We start from the raw sequence: 21,356 nt of genomic DNA on the forward strand, positions 1-21,356 counted from the left end.
CAGTTGGGCTGAACGGATTCAACAGATATGGAAAACCCTTTCTCAAGTATTTCCAAGGAAAGAGAGGCCAACAACAATGAGCTCCTGAGCCGTAGGTAGGGACTCATGCCGCTTTTGTGGACTCACGACCCTCAGCTGTCACAGGACACCCTGACTTGGAACACATGCATGACGAAGACCCATGGGATGAGGGACTTCATAGGGCAAAACCCTAGCCGAGGAAATGTACAAGACTTCCAAGGGGGAAATTCTTATGAGATTCTGACCTTCCAAGTGCCCCCGACATTTTTTTGGCTACATGGTCCCACAAGTTCCACCTTACCAACCAATGCAAGGAACATCCATGCAAATGCCTAGTGACTCGCTTCCTCTTGGAGGCCAACAGCTTACTCCCGTAGCTATATAGCCTCGATGTACAGGGGAGCAAGCTTCATAGCCCCAACATCAGTACTAGAAACCCCATGGATTTCGCCATTAGGCCCAGGCGCTTGAGGCCACCTCTACGACCCATTAGGCCCACAATGGCATTGCCTCCACTAGCCTCCCAAATGGTGCTATTGGATGAGGTGATGCATATCCTAGTGAACGCACTAGTAAGGGGGGCCGTACCTGTGTTTCTAGCAGGGATCACCAATCCCTCTAGGAGTCGATCCATAGCCATCTCCAAATTGATAACTAAATTTCTTGGAGAAGGAGATCCAGTCTCCCATGTGGAGCACTTTGAGAAAATGTGAAGCATTTGGTGCTGCCAAAGATCTAAAAATGGTTAATGCTTTTGGTCTCAATTTAGATGGCAAGGCAAGGCAATGGTATAGGGCCCTCAGCCTGAAAGAGAAAGTCAACTAGGAGCCATTATGGAAAGCTTTCATAGTAGGGTTTCCCCCCCAGTGGTCATAACTGGAGCCTGATTAATCAATTATATGAGGTGAAATAGAATGACAGGGAATCCCGCTAATATTACATCGCTAGGATCAAGCATCTCAATTCCCATTGTGAACCACATGAGAGGATGAGCGATGAATGATTGTTGCCATGCTTCCTCATCAAATTAGCAGACTTGAAGCTGCATGACCACTTAATGGTTATGAATCCCACTTCCTTCAAACTCTGCAACAAAGTAGCCATTCGTATAAGTGATAATGTGATGGATAAGGTTGTCTAGGACAAAACTACAACTCCATTCTAGGTATCACAATCAGTAAGGTCTTCTGGCAGTATGGAGCCTATAAAGAAGGAGAACAACAAACCTAAGGGTTTGGATATGCGCCAGTTGGGGCCTCCAACCTACTGAATCAGCTGGGCTAGCAATGGAAGTTAGGAACCTCCAAGGAAACACCGAGTAACCTCCACTTATTTCCCAAGAGAGATAATGTTTGTTTTGGGGTATGCAATGGCAATCATCCCTCCAATGAGTGCCCTCGCCTCCGAGCAAGCTAAGCCCTCTACTATGCACACTGCTATAAATGTCGATTCCCAAAAGTCCTTCCCCAACTGATTTATCAAATGAGACCCCCATTAGCCCTTGATGGCCCCACCCAACCTGATGAATGCACAAGGTTCCCCTCTAGCAATCCAGTGGTGCCCTTATCACCCCATACTGGGTCCACAACTGCCCCTACCTTGTGTAACTCTAGTCAATCAAGTGTTGGTGGAGGAAGTACCCAATGATTGGGATGAGCTGGATCATGAGCACGGACACCCAGAATATTACCCTTGTGTGAGGAGGGAATTGGCATCATAAGTCACTACCTCCTACATGAGAATCAACATGCCCCACTGTTCTAGACAGCGCCCGTGGCTGAGAGGGAAAAAGACATGAACTCCATGGTGCAAAAGGCCCCAATCCAATGTTGTACTTGCCAAGATCCACATAGGGCAAGTGAATGCCCATATAAGGGCTCATCAAACCCTCCCATGTCATGCTTTAAGTGCCAAGGGCCACATTTCCTAAAATACTACTTGCATAGGGATCTAACCTTGATGGCTCCATCCACCACCCCATGCCCTTGTGTGCTTGGTGTAGAGTGGAGCATTTATTCAAGGACTGCCCCCTGAGGAGACCGGCAACTCTAGCCACCCTGCCCAAGAGTACTAGCATCAATTTGTTGAGTATTGAACATGGTCAACTAGCGGTAGTATCCTTGAAGGTCATCACAAGGATGCAAGCAAGGGCCATAGGCAAGGAAATGAAGAAGCAAGCAAGGAAGGACAAAACGTCTATGGTACGAAACCTCAAGGTGCCCCAACCCCCATAGACCAGGTCCAAGAAGGTTGCCAAGGTGGGCGAGAATGAACCAAGTGCTCATCCAAGATGGTTTAGATGAGGAGACATCCACCCTTGCCACCTCCTATACCTCCAAATGATCCCTCTTCCAAGATGACTATTCCCCCATACGTAGATGGGGGCCCAAGCCCTCACACCCCCACCGCCATATAAAAAACATATTCGGACCTAGCCTTGGAAAAACAACACTTACTAGATGCTTAGAACCTGGTACAAGAATACCAGTAGAAATTTGAGCATAGGCTCAAGGCTAACAAGGGGTCAGATACCATCCACCTGGACCACTTGACCACTCATAAAGGGGCAAAGAAACTTAGTGTGCTAGAGAGGATGGAATAAGAGAAACTCTCCAGCTCTAGTAAATCAAAGCTTCCAGACTTGATGCAAAAAATGTTCCAAGAGGACCCAGTGCTACAAAACCTAAGAGAGGAAGGAGACTTGATGCAAAAAATGTTCCAAGAGGACCCAGTGCTACAAAACCTAAGAGAGGAAGGAGACATCTACAACCTTGAGGATCCGCTATTGGTAGGTAGGGATACCTCTCAGGAACCATGTGATAGTGATGGGTTAGAGGCCTTCCTCTCCACATAGGTTAAGATGCCAATCGTATCCTTGTTAAGAGGAAATCCTAGCCTCTCACGAGACCTCTCAAACTAGATGAATAGGCAAGTCGTTCCCCAAGGTCCTACCAGCCCCAAAGTCGACCAACCACAGGAGGAGATCCAAATCCCCATCAATAAGTTAGGCCAATACTTTGAAGGTGATGATACTACTGCAACTATCCCCATAACCTACCGAAACTAAAAGGTTGACACCATCTTGGATGGGGGAGCGGGTGAGTGTCTGCACCAAGGAATGTTGGGAGAGGTGGGGAAAACCTTCCATCAAGCAAACCCACCTAGTAGTGAAGCTAGCCAATGGTGGAATTGTTAAACCCTTGGGAGTCCTCATGGGTATTAATATTAAAGTTTTTGGCTTCACATATCATCAGGGGAGAATTGGGGTCTCAAAAGGGCCTCATAAGTAATGGATTAAGAAATGGATTAGTCCTAATGAAAGGGCCAAGGTAGGTCCCAAAAAGTCCTAACCCCCCCTCACCTAGGTGGGTTAAGCCCACAAGTGACCCCACCTCTTACACAACTCTTACTCCTAGGTGGGAACCAAAAAATTCAAAATTCAAATTTTCAAAATTCAAAAATTCAAATTTTGAATTCCCTCCCTCCTTCTCTCTCCTCCCTCCCTCCCTCCCCCTCCTCCCTCCCCCTCCTCCCTCCCCCTCCTCACTCCCTCCTCTGCCTCCCTCCTCCTCCCCCTCCCTCCCTCCCTCCTCCCCTTCCCCTCTCCTCCCCTCCCCCTCCTCACTCCCTCCTCCCCCTTCCTCCTCCTCCCCCTCCCTCCCTCCCTCCTCCACGCCTGCTCCTTCTACCCTCCCCCTCCCTCCCTCCTCCACGCCTGCTCCTTTTGCCCCCCTTTCCTCCTCTTCAACTAGTGGTCCTCCCTCCCCCATCCCTCCTCCTCCTCTCCCTCCCTCTTACTGCATGCTGCTCCTTCAAGACTACATCTCCACACCTTCTCCTTCTCTACACTCCTTTAGTCATGGCACCATTGGAGGATGTCTCCAACAAGTACCAAGTTCACTTAGAGTTGGAGGCTGAATATGCAAGCACATGTAGTCTAGGATTGAGGGGAGCTTCCAAAATCCACAGTCTTTGTTCGTAAGGAAAGAATCATCTCGACCTTTGGGTAGAAGGATCCTTGTATCCTTTAGATCCTACCAACCAAAAGAGCCCTCCTTTCCATACAATGCATGAACTAGTTCGGTTTGTTGGAAATGGACATGTGGGGTTGCTTGGTTATTGCAATCGGTTAAACAATGCTCAATCAATGGCTATGCAAGCAAGCGAGATGCGCAGAGCCCAAGAAAAGATGATAGCACATTTAGGAAATAGCACCATTGTTGCAATGCATAACTCTATGCAGGATCTTCAAAGGGAGAATTTGGATCTTTATGATAAAGCCAAAGCATTGGACTTAATGCATTGGAGTTGGAGTGACATAAATTAGAAGAGTCACTCTATAAGCTAGCTGAGTCCAAAAAGGGCTTGGAAAGATCTATATACAATCAAGTACCACGAGCTATAGAGAATGAACAAGAGAAGGCAGAAGAACGAGTGCAAAAGATGAAAGAAACACCTTTGGGATTGAAGGAAAGGAAAAGAACGAGAGAAGGCAGAAGAACGAGTGCAAAAGATGAAAGAAACACCTTTGGGATTGAAGGAGAGGAAAAGAAGGTACTTACATAACATGGATGCATTGGCACCCACTGGTGGTGCTAAAAAGAGGAGAGTCTAGGCTACAAGGTTGGTTATCAAATGTTCCAATGAGATTACACTCTTTTGTGCTACATTGTTTGTGACTAAGTTTTTATTGTGTTCTTCTTTAGGAACTTCATGGAAGATGTGATGGGAAGAATGGACAGGGATGATATTGACTGTTCATATGCTCTAGCTAGTTTATTGAAGTCAAGCGATGTCATTGGGATACTAAGGGACCCAAGACACAAGCACCTACGTGTGCAAGCTACTGAGGAGGTGATGAAGGACTTCAAGGATATTGTGGATACAAAGGAGATGCTTGCAGCTTGTGATACTGCCAGTGTAAGTCATGAAGCTTACACATTTGTTTTCAAAATTTTCAAGTCTACTATTTTGGGAAAGTATAAGAAGTCTATGGTGCCCCTACCCACACCTTGGTCTGTGAGATGTGCATGGCGAGAAACAAACCAATGTGCAAGAGAAATGCTTGGAGGGTACTATTGCGTAAGGGGCACGAGGGTACCATTGTGTATGGGGTTTGATGACTTGGAAGAGTAAAAAGAAATCTGGCTTGCAAACCTTTGAGATGAATGCTTTCAACAATGTCTACTTAGATGTTGAGAAACTGCAATAAGCAATGGTCAAATTCTATGGCATGAGAGAAGATGGTAAGATGAACTCCATTATAGCATTGCACTTTACTTAGTTCATTTCCTATATCATGTTTATTCTAACCATTTTTCTCTTTTGTTGTACAAATTGCAATGGAAAGCTCATATTTGTCATCAAAATGGATGAAGCTTAATTGGTGAAAGAACACAAGTTAGAGAGAGTCAGCATCTGCATTATGAATAAGGCCTTAGCCTTTGTTCAAGGGGATGAAGAAGTAGAGCAAGATTTCTCACTGCAATCAGAGAAAGATATATGGTGGCTTGCAGCATTTGAGACTCCGAAAGAGTGCCATGAGACATTGAAGTGGGTTCTAGATAGAAAAGGAATCTCATCAACCATCTGAAGACAAGAGGAAGGGCAAACATTGACAGTTGATGGCCATGGAACCTTTCAAGTTGAATGGCATCTTGCTGGTGATTTGAAAACCCTCAAGTGCTTGCATGGTTGTGATACAGGGGCAAATGCAATGAACACATGCCTTTATTGCATGTGTTCGCAACGTAAGCAAAAGGATGGCTTACAATGGGAGAATGGCATTCTATCTTGTAGCCAAACGCAAGCTCTGAATCATGACAAGAAGGATCCAAAGTGGGATCCCATCTTGCCCATCCCACTTGAGAGAGTACACATATGTACTTTACATGTAGAACTACGCATACTTGATAAGTTGTTGTATTTGCATCTTGTTTATGCTTGGAATTTAATTCCGTAAGAAGTATCTGCACGGTACATTGTAGAAGCTGAGAAGTTGTTGTTAGAGATGGGATTCCATGGAGGACATGTCAAACTTAAGGAGGATAAGAAAATGTCTGGGGCAACACAGAATCTTCCTGCAAAAGTGTCCATGGGTGGAGGGAAGGCAAGTAGATTCCTATCGAACCACAATCAAAGACAAACATACATTGTCTCAAAGTAGTTTGGGTTGGGAATACTGGAAAGCATTGTGTGAATGCATGACCAATAAGGCTTCTCATCCTCAAGTAGAAACTTTGAGAGCTAAAGTATGGACAAAGGTAGATGCATTGATAAAAGTGCTTCGCCAAGTTCAAATCGATGAGATGTATTATGAAAGGTTCAGGATGGCTGTGAAAGAGTTTATGCAATTAATGGTGAAAGCATGGGGGGAGTCACACATTACGCATTACATGGTAATCTTGGCACCATCGTAATATTTAGCACTTGCTTTATAAATAGTTTTTGTTGCTGATTTGATTCTCATCCTGTTTGCAACATATTCTCTATGTTCCTAGACCATGGTTTGTACAAAATTGGGGTCCTTTGTCAATTTGGAATACACAAGGCATGGAGAAGTTGCACTATAGAGCCAAGGGAGCCTACTTCAAGAACTCAAGGCATGGTGGTGGTGTCACTTGCAGCAATGCATTGCATGAGATTTTCGATTGGTTTTTTAGATGTTTACTAGGAAGGACTTTGAAGTCTGAAAAGGCAAAGGCATCAAAACTTGCAAAAGCAGTTCAAATTGTATCAAAGAATAGAAGGCATAGGGAGTGCTTGAAAACATCCATAGGGAGTCAAGGAGTCGCACATTGGTTGCAAGCTAGAGTGAGAGAAGGGAGCAGATAGGTCCAACCACCAACAGAAGCTATGGTGTAATTATATACAAATATGAAATAAATACATTGCTTATTTTGACCACAATTTGTGTACTCACTCTTTAATATTTGCTTATTTTGACCACAATTTTTGTACTCACATGACATTGGGGAAAGTGGGGACATGGTGAAGGAGGGGGGAGAGAAGGGAGGGGCATGGGGCAGGGCAAGGGGAGGGGTGGAGTGGTAGCAAGGGTGGGGAGAGGGGGGGATGGGGGTATGGGGGAGGGCGATAGGTGTGGGTAGGGCAAGAGGGGGAGGGCGACGAGGGTGGGGGGGGTTTGGAGGGGTTAGGGCAGGGGCAGGGGGCACGATGAAACCCTAAATGTAATTAAAAGGGATGTCAAAATCAACATTCTCTACACTCTCACATTGTTGTATATTTTCCATTTCAATGCTTGTAGTAAATGACCATTTTAAGTTAAGTTTTGAAAATTTCACCATCGCGCAGATGGGAAAAGTGTCCGGCACGTCGCTAGGACCCTAGAAAGCCCAAAACCCACCACGGCGCAAATTTGTCTCGGCGACGTGTTGGACACTTTTCCCTTCTGCGCGATGGTTAAATTCCTTCAGGATTTGACAAAAATGAACTCTTGATACCCATAATTGGTGAAAATGATACTAAATTGGCTAGAAATTAATTAAATTAACACAATTAAAATGATGGAGAAAACATACCATCAATGACTTAAACAAAATACAATGGAATTCATGACGAGCAATGATAACTTAAAATAAATAATAAAGACATGTAGTCATGTATCCATTTAAATATATGTTTATATATACAAAAGGCCTCACAGGCTATCTTTCTTCTTGGCTAGTTCGAGTACATTGAGAATAGGGGTCTTTGAATCCCCTAGTGGATTCCTAGATATAAATCTAACCGCAATAGCATTAACATCCTCATCTCCTACTGCCAAAGACATTGCCATTGCCGTCAATGCCCTGCCATGAATGTTTGATCAAAAGGCATTGATAGCAGATAGGCGATGTACCAAAATGACTTTGTCAGCATTCCGAGTAATGTTGGATTATCCGATAGCGCATGACAATGGCTTGCACTTTAGTAGCTCTGAAGGACCTTGAGGAAAAAATTTGCCATGAAAGACCATGATATGCTTTGCGACCTTCCCTAGGTAATGGGTCAAAGAATGATCTCGCCCAAATGTGTTGCGAACATTACCCCATCGAGATGAGAATTCATTAAGCTCGAATGCATCCTGCAACAATTCAACAAACATTAGAAGACCGATAAAACAAATTATACTAAAAGAACATCAAAATAAAAAATATTATTCAACTTACCACTACAACATCGTCGGCTTCTTTCCCTTCCTCATTTGCAATATTGATGGAACCAGGTGTTGTGTGATGTTCCATTTGGGAGGTGGACGCTTTCTCCTGACCTATGTTGGAGGTGGAAGCTTATGCATGAGAGGATTGTGCATCATATACGAACATGTCTGTATCCCTCATCGAAACTAGCATCGTCAAGAGAAAGTCTTCCATTGTCTTGTCTTCAGTACCTAAAACCCCAGGATCTTTGACACTTGTGTCAACATCAAACCCCAATAGGACTCCCATTGCCTCATCCTCTCGTAGTCCAAAAAGAATCTCTATGTCATGGAGGAATATGTACTCTTCTCCATTGATGATGAGGGGGGACAAGGACCATAATTCTGAGTCTGCATCAACGGTCTCCAATGCAGATTCTTGCTCTACTGAGGGCTCTTGAAGTAGGCTCAATGCTTGAGCTACTTCCATCTCCTCTATTGGATCATCAAGACTCTCTTCCATGTAGATGTCTGAGTCTAGTCTAGGGACGACCAGATCAGTAGTTCTAATAGAGGGGGTGCTAGACGATGAGGCTTCTTCCTCTAAATTTCCTTCTTGGAGAAGGAAGATGAATGTCATCTCCCATGAAAGGAATTTGGTGCCTGTATTTCCTATGATCCCTGTGTCTAGGATGTCTTGAACTTCGACTGTCCTAAACCCTTCATCTATAAGGTTGTCACAAAAGTGGGCCAAGCGCTTTACAAACTTGGGTTTCTCTACGAACAGATACTTTACGTAATCTATGGGAACCCATCTCTTTGAAGTGTGGTCAAGTGTATATTTAAAATTTGAGAAATTATCTTGCATGTAAAGGATGAGATCTGAGAAGTCATCGCACATATGTGCCTAGGACATCTAAAGTCCTATCAAACACTAAAAATAGCTCTTCCTCACAATCTACAAATGCAGTTTGTGAAATGAAGTCATGGAACGCAGTTCTAGCAGCTGAATCCATGGCAAATAGCAGTTGATGCAGGGAGTAACTTCTGAGGACGGGAGTTTCTATGGCTCTCTAAATGTGAAAGTGAGAATGTGATGTAAAAAGGCCTCTTACCCCTTAATATATATCAAAAACCTAAAAATTAAAATTAATCATAAAATCCCCAAATTTTTTGAAAAACATTTACCACCATGAACTGAAAGGAGAAAACATTAAAAGAAATAACATTTTAATTTAATTGTCCATCATCTTTTGAAGCAATAACTAGGATTTGACAAACAAAAAATTAAATGCTGCACTAATCAAACACATTGTTAGCAATCTTCAAAGTTGCAAGAGAAATGAAATTGGCACTATGCATGCACTTCTCCACATGGTGGCTGATCTTACCACCATTTAAGGTAAAGTAGAAGGACTCTGACATGCCATCCTCCATGACCAATAGGTGTTCTCACACATCCCTTAGAGTCCATTGCAATGTGACATTCACATTCTTGACATCTCCCTCTTCAACATCAATAGACAAACTTACCCCCATATTGACTTCATCATTAGAGTCTAGGGGAAGCCACCAACCATTTGTTTTCTACCAGCGCCTATACTGAAAAGCTAAATACAACATTTGGCATGACAAATGGTATCTAATAACCACATTGTCTTTACATGTGTGACATTGAAACAGATCACCCTTTTGGTCACCTGACCTAGTTCCCCAATTCATCCCAAGTAAATCTTCAAGAGCATTTTCATCTACACGCTTGCAGGACCACATAGTTTTTGTTCTATGCATATGTATATTCTGAAATAATGAAGCAAAAATGTGCAAAGGCATAAACCAATATAACCTTGCCCATTTGGATCCAAATGTAAACTTCATGGCCATGCCCACATCCTTTGCAATCTTGTCCTTGTACGATTGCAATGTCCTCGAGTTCACATTACTGCAATCCATGTCTTGAAGTTGTGGTGGTGCAATGGCTTGCAGATGGCCATAGCTTGATGATGTCATTGGAGTGATGTATGTTGCATTATACCAATACACATTCTTCATTCGCAAGGAGGCCAACTTCTCCTCGGCATGCATTTGCTTACCTAAATCCTCATGAATCGCAGTGAATTTGCCTATGAATGATTCAACTGGTTCCCACTCCTCAAGGTCCGAAGGGAAAACATCTACCACCATGAATAAGAGCTCTTAGAAACCAAACACAAAATTTCCAAATGGACTCATTACACTTACAAGTGAAAAAGTTACATAGATAGAAAGGCTCACAGTGTGATGGTATCCTAGATTGATTGAATGATGGAGGAAGCCGCATATCTTTTCCCATGTAAACATGTTGATTGCAACAGCAAGAATGGGACTCCTACACAAGGCAATGTAGCTCCAAAAAGAGGCACAAAAGAGGGAGAAGGAGAGGGACATAGCAATAGCAGCAAAGGAACAGGAGAGGGAGAAGGAGAGGGATAGAGCAGTAGCAACATAGGCACAGGAGAGGGAGAAGGAGAGGGACAGAGCAACAGCAACAGAGGCATAAGAGAGGGATAAGAAGAGGGACAGAGCAACTCCAACAGAGGCACAGGAGAGGGAGAGGGGAGAGAGAGAGAGAGAGAGAGAGAGGAGCTGTAGCAAGCAGGCCAGAGTAGGAGGGAGCAGAGAAAGAGGGGGGAGAGGGAAAATGTGTGGGATTTGGTTCAAATCTGAGTGATTTGGCAAGCTAGACCAGAACAGTGGGGGGCAGAGGTCCTAGAAAGAGGGAGGGGAGGAGAAAATTTTGCCACAAGGAGTTTTGGGCTCATATGGGGGAGGTGCACCTGGTAGGAGGGTCAAACATGGGTTAAGAGGGGGGGGATGGTTTGGGTGGTCCCTAGTGTAAGGGGAGCAACCAATAGGGCTCTCTGCATGCCTGCCCACCCTCCACCTCAACATACCATTGCCCCACACCTTCTAGCACTCTCATTGGTACACCCTCAAATCACTCTCTAATCCCTTGAAATTAGGAAACACTAATTGGAGGCCCTTTTGAGACCCCAATTCTCCCCTAATGCCCGTTATATTTTTAGTGATGGCCCTTCCTTCGAATGTCGAGACTCATACATGATTGGTGCACCGACAACATCTACTTATGGCATGAGGAGAAATTTGTGTGAGTGGACTTGCATACATACAAGTCCCACCCACTGTTAGGACAACTATTTGCAGTGGAATCCAACACAACCGATAGGACTGCATCCCTGAAACTATTCCAAACTTCTAAGAGAGAAGGTGATGCGAAGGAGGCAAATAAATTTTGGTATGCCGATCTCCCCGAGCCATCCAGACTTCTCTCAGAATTGGATGCACATTCTAGCAAATATCAATGTCCCAAAAAGAATAGGATTCCAAATAACAACCCTTGAGCGTGAAGAGTTGGGCATGGGGGCTCTCCTCAGAATGTTTAACATGCTCAAACCTTGCAAGGTGAGCAAGGACAGTAAGGGTCAAATCATACCTCCATTAGCTAGCATATGTGGGTGCCACTACTACTCACCATGAGTTCTCCTCCCATTGGGGATCTCGGTTGAGTAAGACTACCTCTCTAGTCAGCTCCATAAGTGCCATAAAGGAGCCCTCCTTAGGTTTGAAGCTCCCAGGCTCCAAAATCCCTAAGGCTCCCACCAGGGCCAAGAGGGAAACCTCCCCAAGAGGAGTGGAGGAGGAGGAAGAAGAAAAGGAGGACATATGACAGGTACCTTCCCACTACAAGGCCTACACGATCAAGGATTGTAAGATCTTGTACCAATAGGCTAAGAGAGCCCAAGAAGAAGGCTGCTTCCAAGGATACAACAGCCCAGCTAAGAGAGCCCAAGAAGAAGGCTGCTTCCAAGGATACAACAGCCCAGCTAAGGAAGTATACCTAGCACCGAAAGGGGAGGACCCACAACCAATATACATAGAAAATGACCTCACCCCCAACAAGGAGCATGCTTTAATTGCCCTCCTTCAACAGTACAAGGACTGCATGGCTTGGAAGTACATAGAAATGAAGGGTGTGCTTGTTGAAGTCGTTTAGCACACCATACCCATGCTAGATGATGTCAGGCCAGTGCATCAACGTCCCTATCCTATGAATCCCAAATATGGCTTGGAAGTACACATACATAAGGGTGTGCCCATTGAAGTCATCTAGCACACCATACCCATGCTAGATGATGTCCCTACACTATGAATCCCAAATATGTGCTCATAGTGAGGGAGGAGATCCAAAAACTCATAGATGTGGGATTCATCTATGAGATAAAGCATACAAACTAGATGTCACCCATCGTGATAGTCCTAAAGAAGAATGGAAAGGTTCAAGTATGCATGGATCTAAAAACAGTCAATGCCGCTACAAGGCGTGACTACTATCCCTTGCCTTTCACACAGAACATGTTCTAGAAATAATAGTTAGGAAGGAAGTTGTAAGCTTCTTAGATGGATTCTTGGGATACAATTAGGTATCTATCTCCCCATAGGATCAACATAAAATGGCCTTCACAATGAAATGGGGTGTGTATGTGGCCAAAGTAATGATATTTGGACTTACCAATGTGCCCGCTACATTTCAACAATTGATGATCATTGTCTTCAAGGAGAGTACCTAAGGGACATCATAGAAGTATTATTGGATGATGTGTGCATTAACTCGACATGGGATGATCACCTAAGATACCTGAAACTAGTCATGGAGAGGTGCAATTTGTATTAGATATCCCTAAATCCCCTCAAGTGTCAATTCTAGGTCAAAAACACTGTGATTCTCGATCACATAGTGTCCAAGAATGGCATCTGCATGGATTACAACAAGATCAAGCTCATCCTAGAGTTGCCTCCCCCCAGCAACACCAAGGGAGTGCAACGGTTTACAAGCCATATGGGATACTGTTGAAGATTCATCTTGTTTTACACAAACATAGCCTGGCCATTGTACAAGTTGTTAGTAGTCTTTGAGTGGACCGAGGAATGTCAAAAATACTTTGAAACCCTCAAGCTAGCTTTGGCCACAGCACTAGTATTGCAGGCCTTGAACTAGAATCTAATATTCCACATCCATGTAGATGCCTCAAACTTTGCCTTCGAATGTGTCCCTATCCAAGGGAGTACAACTTGGACTACCCAGTGTACTTTGTTGATCATCAAGTATTACTGTATTTGGTTAACAAGCCCTGCATGACTGGATGCATCACAATATGGATGCTAATCCTTTTGGAGATTGACTTCACAGTCATAGTACATAAAGGAAAGACATGCGTCCTAGTCAACCACCTCTCAAGGACTCTCAACGAAGAAGATCCAATGGGAGTTGAGGATGACCTCCCAAATGCTCCCCTATTTCTCATTGACATAATTCTAGAATGGTGGGCAGCCGAAATAGGCCATTACCTGGTAAACAAGTTGCCTTTGGATAAAACCCTCAAGAGGGACCAAGCCCGCAACGTCCTTAAGGATGCAGCACCATATCAGCTAATTGCAGGCTAACTATACTCTGCATGGGCAAGGATGGCATCAATGCAAGTGCATGTGCAAACACGAATATATCCACGTGCTCAAAGAAGCCCATTCTGAGATAGTAGGCGGTCATGTCATCGCGTTGCTGACGTTACGACATGTAACCTAGTCTATTCACTCCTTTTTTTCCCCTTTGTGCAACACCCTCAGCATCAACAACCCCCTCTTTTTCCCTTTTTCCTTTTTTCCTTCTTTCCCTCTTTACCTTTTTCCCCTCTCTCTCCCTCTTCCCCCCCTCTCTCTCATAGATTTTGGCAACTACTATCCCCATGGCTGTCTCATTTTTTGATATCCCCAAGGCTATTGCTTTTTGCTATCCCCATGGGTGTCACCTTTCTACTACCCCCACGGCCGTCGCCTTTTTGCTATCCCCACAACCATTTCCTTTTTGCCAACCTATCAACATAGCTCCTACCCCCACGATCGTCACCTTTTTACTAACCCACTGACCCATCGCCATAGCTCCTATCCCCATAACCTGTTGCCTTATGCCATCCCCATGGCCATAGGGATACCAAAAACTATAAAAGGGCACCCTATCAAAACACCAAAAACTCTATCAAAATTTTGCCAAATTTTCCTCATCCCTCAATCCCCTTCCAACCTGCATTCCAGCCACCCTTGAATGCCTCAGCTGTGTCCTCTTGCACCAACTCTCTTCTCATGCAACTTCCCTCCTTTTTTCCCATGGATCCCGACAACAAGTTCTTCAAATTTGAGACAGCTCCACCCCCTAAATCCGTTGCCCACCGGCCCCTCAGGGGCAATCCAGATGCCCTCACACGTCCCAGTAGAGGACTTGCAAATAAAGGAGAAATATCAATGCAACATGCCTCCTAGGAACCATCAGAAGTGGAAGTGACCACCCCCTCAAAGACATCTAGGAAGCGTACCCCAACTCCAACCCAGGGGGAGAACAAAATCGTGAGGTCCCCAATGCACTCGCTGCTCAGAGAAGCTTGGCTGCAATAAGTTAATGGCTGTGCAATCCACTCCATATATGCCTATGAGAGGCTTGATTACACCCTCCACTACCACAACACGACCACATACCAATCCATTAAGGAGCCAGAGGTACAAGACTTCCTAACTCTGGTAGGCCTTGGGCACGTTGCAGACCGCCTGTCTTGTTACCTCGACATGATGCTACTCGGGGAATTCCTCCATGCCTACAACTCAAATACCAATGTCAACATTCTCCACAATGCAATAGGCACCCCCCACTTCTACCACCTCAATGTGGACGTGGTGCGCACTACCTTTGACCTCCCCATCATTGCAAACAAGTACTCTAAAAAGAAAAAATAGCATGAGGCCCTCGGCTAAGATCTACAATTATGACAGGAAGAAGAACAAGGGCCACAATTACTTCTTTGAGATCACAAAGCCCCAAGATGGAGAAATTGGCACCCGTGCTCTAGTTGGTTGACCCAAGTCAAACACACAAACCACCACCAATCGATCATGCCCAACATCTTGTGCAAGGTTGGCAGCACCATAGGTCACAAACTTGGTGGACTACTTTTAGACACAGATGCGGGAAGACCTCAAGACACACAGTGAGGTCCTAGAGTTGCCCAATCCTATATATGCCCGTGCTCTACCACATGCTAGGGTAGTAGCTGCCAATCAGATATGGGCTAGCCCCGACAAAGTAGTCACATGACTTGTTCCAGTAGAAGAAGAGGAGACAGTGACCATACCCAAATGACCAAGAACAGATCTGAGCCCCACCCCCTCAAGCCGTCTCACTCAGCAACCCCTTGATAGCCAGCTGTGCGCATAATATGAAGACTGCCAGGTGCGGGAATTTCTATGAAGGTAGCACCATCTTGAGGACTCCACTCCACACTCTAAGGGAAAGTTAGGACCCCATTGATGTTGAAGATTTCCGTTGGACGATACTATATAGATTGGCCTCCATCTTGGAGCCCAAGGCACTCCAAACACCCCCTCTGCTCCCCAAGTCATGGCCATAGCTTCCTTCCAACCCTTGGAGACCGCCTCCTTCATCACTGGATCTTCTTCATCCCTCTGGTCTGGGCTCACAAAATCTCTCTTATTTTGCAATGCACCATAGTACCAGACACTAGGTGGCTACAGCTCCATGTTCGCAGATGAGCTCTCACAAGGCAATCATATGCTACTGGATGCAATGGCCCCTAGCTCCCATAGGTACTGCAAACCATTTTGCAAAGGAGGCAAGAGCACGCCTCCCAGTTGTCATCCTCTCTCCTCCAAGCACAACTCAGCACGCGCGATAGCCACACACTTATGGTGTCTCCACATAAGCGACCCGGCAAAGCGCCCTCAATAGAGTAGAGGAATATCAAGCCAAGGCCGAAGAGCTATAAGTTTCCCTCACCAAGCTCAAGGATGATCTTTCTATCAATGAATCCCTAGTGCAAACCCTAATGGACCAGTTGGATAAGGTAGAATCCAGCCTTCGTGCCATGGAAGAACAAAGGGCGATGCAGGCTGAGGAATAGCATGCTAGGTCCAACAGATAGATCTAAACACTCCAAGATCTCCTAGCACAAGCTCGTGCCCTTATAGTCACCATGCAAGCAAAGAACAAGAGCCTGCGCACCTCTGGCCACCCAAAGGAGTCAACATTGGAAGATAGAGATCAGTAGGAGTTCTCAATGTACTCAAAGGTCTCCGCACAACTCGCCACATACACTCTCACCCCACACACCATCCCCCAAACACTTCAAAAGCACTTCGACACACTCCACACACAGAACCTTATCTTCTACATAGACCTCACCACCCCTCTTCCACCCAACACACACCAGACCATCCTCCCCTGTAATCCCAATCATTGTCACCCCATCCTTGCCATGTCTTCTTTCTCCCTCAACCTTTAGCCCGCTAGTCTCTCACTCCTTTGTCCTTCCTATCTTCAAACCCTCTCTGCCCATCCCATCCTACTAAACTTCCAAGCGTGGTGCTAGGTAATCATGGAGTCCACAAACTATCCACAGGACAATGAAATGATGCAACTAGTGAAGCCCAATGAACTTAGCCCATGGGTTTGCACCCTCGACAGCCTCCAAGCCAACAAAAATTGGATGCAGACCTATGGCCAAGCCTCTGCCATCCAAATGCAAGGGCACCTATCTGCATACCACTGCATTGCCTACCATCCCCTCGAAATCATCATTTTTTATAATCGGGTGCTACAAGCACTCCAAGACTCGCTCGAGTCCTTGGTCAGCAATTTTGAAACCATTCATGTAGCCTACCCCGAAGATGTCATCGAGGAGGAAGGGCAGGAAGCCATAGCCATCTTCTACTCAACCCCCCTCCCCCCACCAAAATTCCGTAGCCACCCCCTACAAATGCCACCCAACCCCCCCAACAACCCACCAATCCCATACCTCCCTCTCTCCCTACACAAACCTCTTAAAATATTCCTTTAATGCCTCTAACACAAGCTCCATATAGCATCGGACCTCCCGGTCCATTTCTTCCAATGCTCCTATCTACCTTCCGAATGAGGTGCTCAACACGCTCTTGCAGCTGGAAAATTTTGTACCTATGCCCATCAATCTATTGCCCCTACAAGGACTATGAAGGAGGAACGGATGCCAAATGATGACGATGATGTCCCTCCAGCACCCCCTTCATCCTCGCTTGAAGACATCCAATGGCGACCTAATCTACAGTCCTTCCAAGACTTACTTGGCAGCACCCTAATACATCATTGGAAGGCTCAGCTCGAAGGCTCTCGCCTCCATCTCTATGAAATCATGGAAGTTCACCCCCTCACTCAGTCCATTACCTAGTCCTTCAACAACTGGCGACAAACCCATCTGAAGTGCACACGTGGTGGTTACCACCCAGCCCCCAATGTGCCCATTCCCCTCACCAATATAGATGCCAACCTTCAACTCCATTGGTGCATCCCCATTTTGAAGGAGTAATTTTGCCGCTACTACCGTAGCACACAACTTGAGTAGCGGATCCATCCCCTTTACATGCCTATGGAATGACAATGGACTTGGGTCCACTTCCAAGAGCTCCAACAAAAGGATTTAAATATTTTTTCCAACTTCCTGAAGTATAATTTTCCCAAGGAAATGAGGCAGGAGGGATTTTGCTTCCACCTCAAGTAATTCAATGACACCTACAGCTCTGTTCCAGACCCTGTGATCGTAGCGGTGAACTTCAACTGCCTCATCCTCTTGCTCCTCCATGATCTCCCCGCCCATAGTTGGCCCATTGATGACAAGCTCAATAATCTCAACAACCAAATTGTCTTCAACCCCGACATCGGCCCCTCTCATTTCTAGGACCTATGCCTCTACCTTCGAGTCTGCAACCTCCATGGCCATCACATTCGCATGTTCGACGACATGCATGCCACCCACTTCTACAACTTTCGCTCCTATTTCACATGGATCACCCCCCAATAATTCAAATGCTACACAGTCCTCTAGACAGTCCTCTCCACCCACCTACTCCAACGTGGCTCATCTGACGGTGGCTCGGCAATAGGAACAGGGGCATGTTATAGCCACAGCCATGGAGCACGATGACAGATCTGGTCGGATGGGGTTCGAGCCATAAATGGATCAACATCAATCTGGCCCTATGCATTTTGAACCACAAATGGCTCAACATTGTTCTAGTCCTGCGGGTTTTGAGCCTCAAATGGGTTAGGACAGAGGCAGGCATCGAGATCATCCAAATTGGCAAGGATAACACAAGAGCCATTTGGATCTCGTATATGGATAACACAAGATCCATTTGAAGACAAGAGAAGGTTGAGAGAATGCCTTGGCGCCATATGGGCCCAAGTGTGTTGTAACACAAGAGAGACAAGAGAGAGTGGTATAAGTAAAAGGGTTGGCCCTCCCTTCAAAAGGTGACTTGTATAAAAGGCCAAATGGTTGACTTTGGTCTTCATTCTTGTATGCACAAGTTTGGAATACAAGCTCCCTCTTCTCTTTCAAGAGTATCTTTGGGTGTTGTCTTGTTTCCCTTGTAGTGCCTTTGTGTTTGCCACTCCATCCCCCTTCATTATCCCCTTCCCCTCTCCCTCTCTCTCTACTCTCCCATCTCCCCCTTTTCCCTCTCTTCTCCCATCTCCCCCTTCCCTTTTCTCACGTGGAAACACATTGCAACAATCAGGAGCTGCTAGAGTGACGCTTGCGGATGGCTCGCGCTTTACATTGCTCTCACAAGGAGTAGCTTGGAGTGGAGACTCCATCAGCATTCCTTCAAGATCCCCATGACACGTGAGTCACTGTTGAGACTACACAACTTGTTTTGAAGAGTTTGAAGTGCACTCTATATGGATAACTAAAGAAAGCTTCTGGTTAGAGAGGGAATGGTCTAATTTCATGCCTCTTTTACAAATCCCTTGCACATGCATGCATATTCAAAAGCTGCATAAGCCCAAAAGATAGGTACATATGGTTACATATTACATTACATAGACATGCCTCTCCCTTTGTGGCGGGATGCCACATACCACAATATGATTGTTTTCTTCAAGCATGAACCTCCCATAAAAGATCTTAGATGAATCTTTTAGAAACCTTGAGACAAGTAATGAAACTTTCATGCAAGAAGGTGATATTATGGTTTTGGAGGACATGCTTGCAAGGCTTAGCAAATTTCAAATTGAGGGGAATCAAGATGAACTTTTCTTTTGGTATACAAAGCAAGATGCCAATGAAATGGGATGAGATAGAGAATCCTACGAGGACATTCATTGTGTGAAAAATCATGACAAATGTCTAGCAAGAATTTGTTGAAGCACAAATATTCTTATTCTCATGGCATGCCTAAAGTGGAGGGATAAAAGAGCCTTCAATTGCTTCACAAATACATGTAGTAGCTAAATTGATTGCTTATTAGTACAAGATACATTTATTAGGCACGTCAAGCATTTTACCTTGACAAACCTTCACCTTGAATCTAACCACCACCTCCCTAAAGTACACATTGGATGGGAAAGAGTTAGTCCAATCTCATGCTCATTCACCAAAAGTGTTAATCATCTTAGACCACAAATGGACATATGTTTTGAAGAGCATAAAAGAAATTGCTAAAAAATGCTTCGGAAGAAAGGAAGGAGTTAACACGACAAAGGCCCATCGAGTTTTCCCTTCCAATAAATGGTTTGATCAAGAATGCCAAGAGGGATAGGCATGGGCTACGTCCACCACCACTTTGAGGAAAGAAGAGAAACTAATAAACTTAAGAGAACCTTGGATTCAAGAAAAACGAAAAACCATGTACTCATAATGGCAAGAAACAGAGACTCCGAAGGGATTTTGGAAAGGAAAGACAAGAAACTAATAGAGTGTAGGACATTAGCATGGAGAAAATGCTCACTCATGCCAAGGCCTTTATGAGACAATGGGTGTAGAGAGAATGCCACTAGAATAAAAGTCTACCCACAAGATGCATTTCAAATTACAAGATATGAAACAAGGGCTCGAAAAGATGGCAAAGTATAAAGCCCATAATTTACAAATTTTGCAAGCTGAATTATTTAAATGTGAGAGGAGGATAAGATCTGGTTATGCCACATATTTAATCAAGCACTCCAAAATTATTTCAACCTCATTAGGAAAAAAACTAGATAAAGCCCCTTATAATGGAGGTGAGAGGAACAATCTCAGTAACTACCATATAATAAGGGTGAGCTCCACTATAGATAAACTTTTTAGAACTAGTATGGATGAAAAAATCAACGCGGGTAGAAACACACTTAAAGAAATCGTGAGGCCAGAGGCACACCCTAGAGTACATATGGAGAGAAGCCAAGTATGAGGTAAGACATATTTTTTTGCTTCATTCATTTTAGAAGCCTTTGATATAGCCCAAGATTTAGTCTCTGACAAAAAATGCAAGACATTGGAATTGCCAACAACTATATGGAGTAGCCAAAGAATACATGCAAGCAGTTTGGTGTCATGTCAAGTAAAACGATCCTTATCTAAGACCTTTTACAGAAGTATTGGAGCAAAGCAAGGTTTCCCACTCTGACCCACATTGTTTGGGTTTTGTGTTCATGAGCTAGAGGAATTGGTTACAAAGTATATAACCCAAGATGGGCAAATGGGACCTCAAATTGGTGCACAAGTCATTCGCTTATTGTTGTATGAAGATTGCTTTATCATAATAAAATATCACAAAAAGATTATAAGAATGAATGCATGCACATAGCCTTGTATCACTTATGGTGGAGAGGACCTCAAAGTTCTAGAATCCTTCAAGTATATTGGCATAAATGTCCTTTCTAACTTGTAGGCAGGCTGGAATATGTTGATGGAATTTGAAAAAGTAACTCTTTGATGTATTTGTTATGCATGTGGTGCTTTATGGGGTAGGGTCTAGGGTAGGATATTATCCAAGTCATCCTAAAATGATGAGGGTCTAGGGTCTAGAGTCTAGGGTAGGAGCTTATCCAAATCATCCTAAAATCAGGGAAAAAATCCAAAAGCATTTCATAACTAGTTTCTTGGGAGTCCTACTCATGGAAATTGGCACAACACCCCACTAGAGCTCTTGGAAATGGAGAGAATGTCACAATACTTGGTTAAGATCACCGAATTACCTCACAAGAGACTCCCACATCATTAACTTCCTAGATTAACATTGTCACATTTTGTGCCCTCCTATCAACTCTTGTAAATATGCA

The sequence above is a fragment of the Dipteris shenzhenensis genome, chromosome 17 (genome assembly GCF_047967505.1).
Source record: "Dipteris shenzhenensis isolate YYH24624 ecotype China chromosome 17, Dip_SZ_1.0, whole genome shotgun sequence".
NCBI classification, from domain to species: Eukaryota; Viridiplantae; Streptophyta; class Polypodiopsida; order Gleicheniales; family Dipteridaceae; genus Dipteris; species Dipteris shenzhenensis.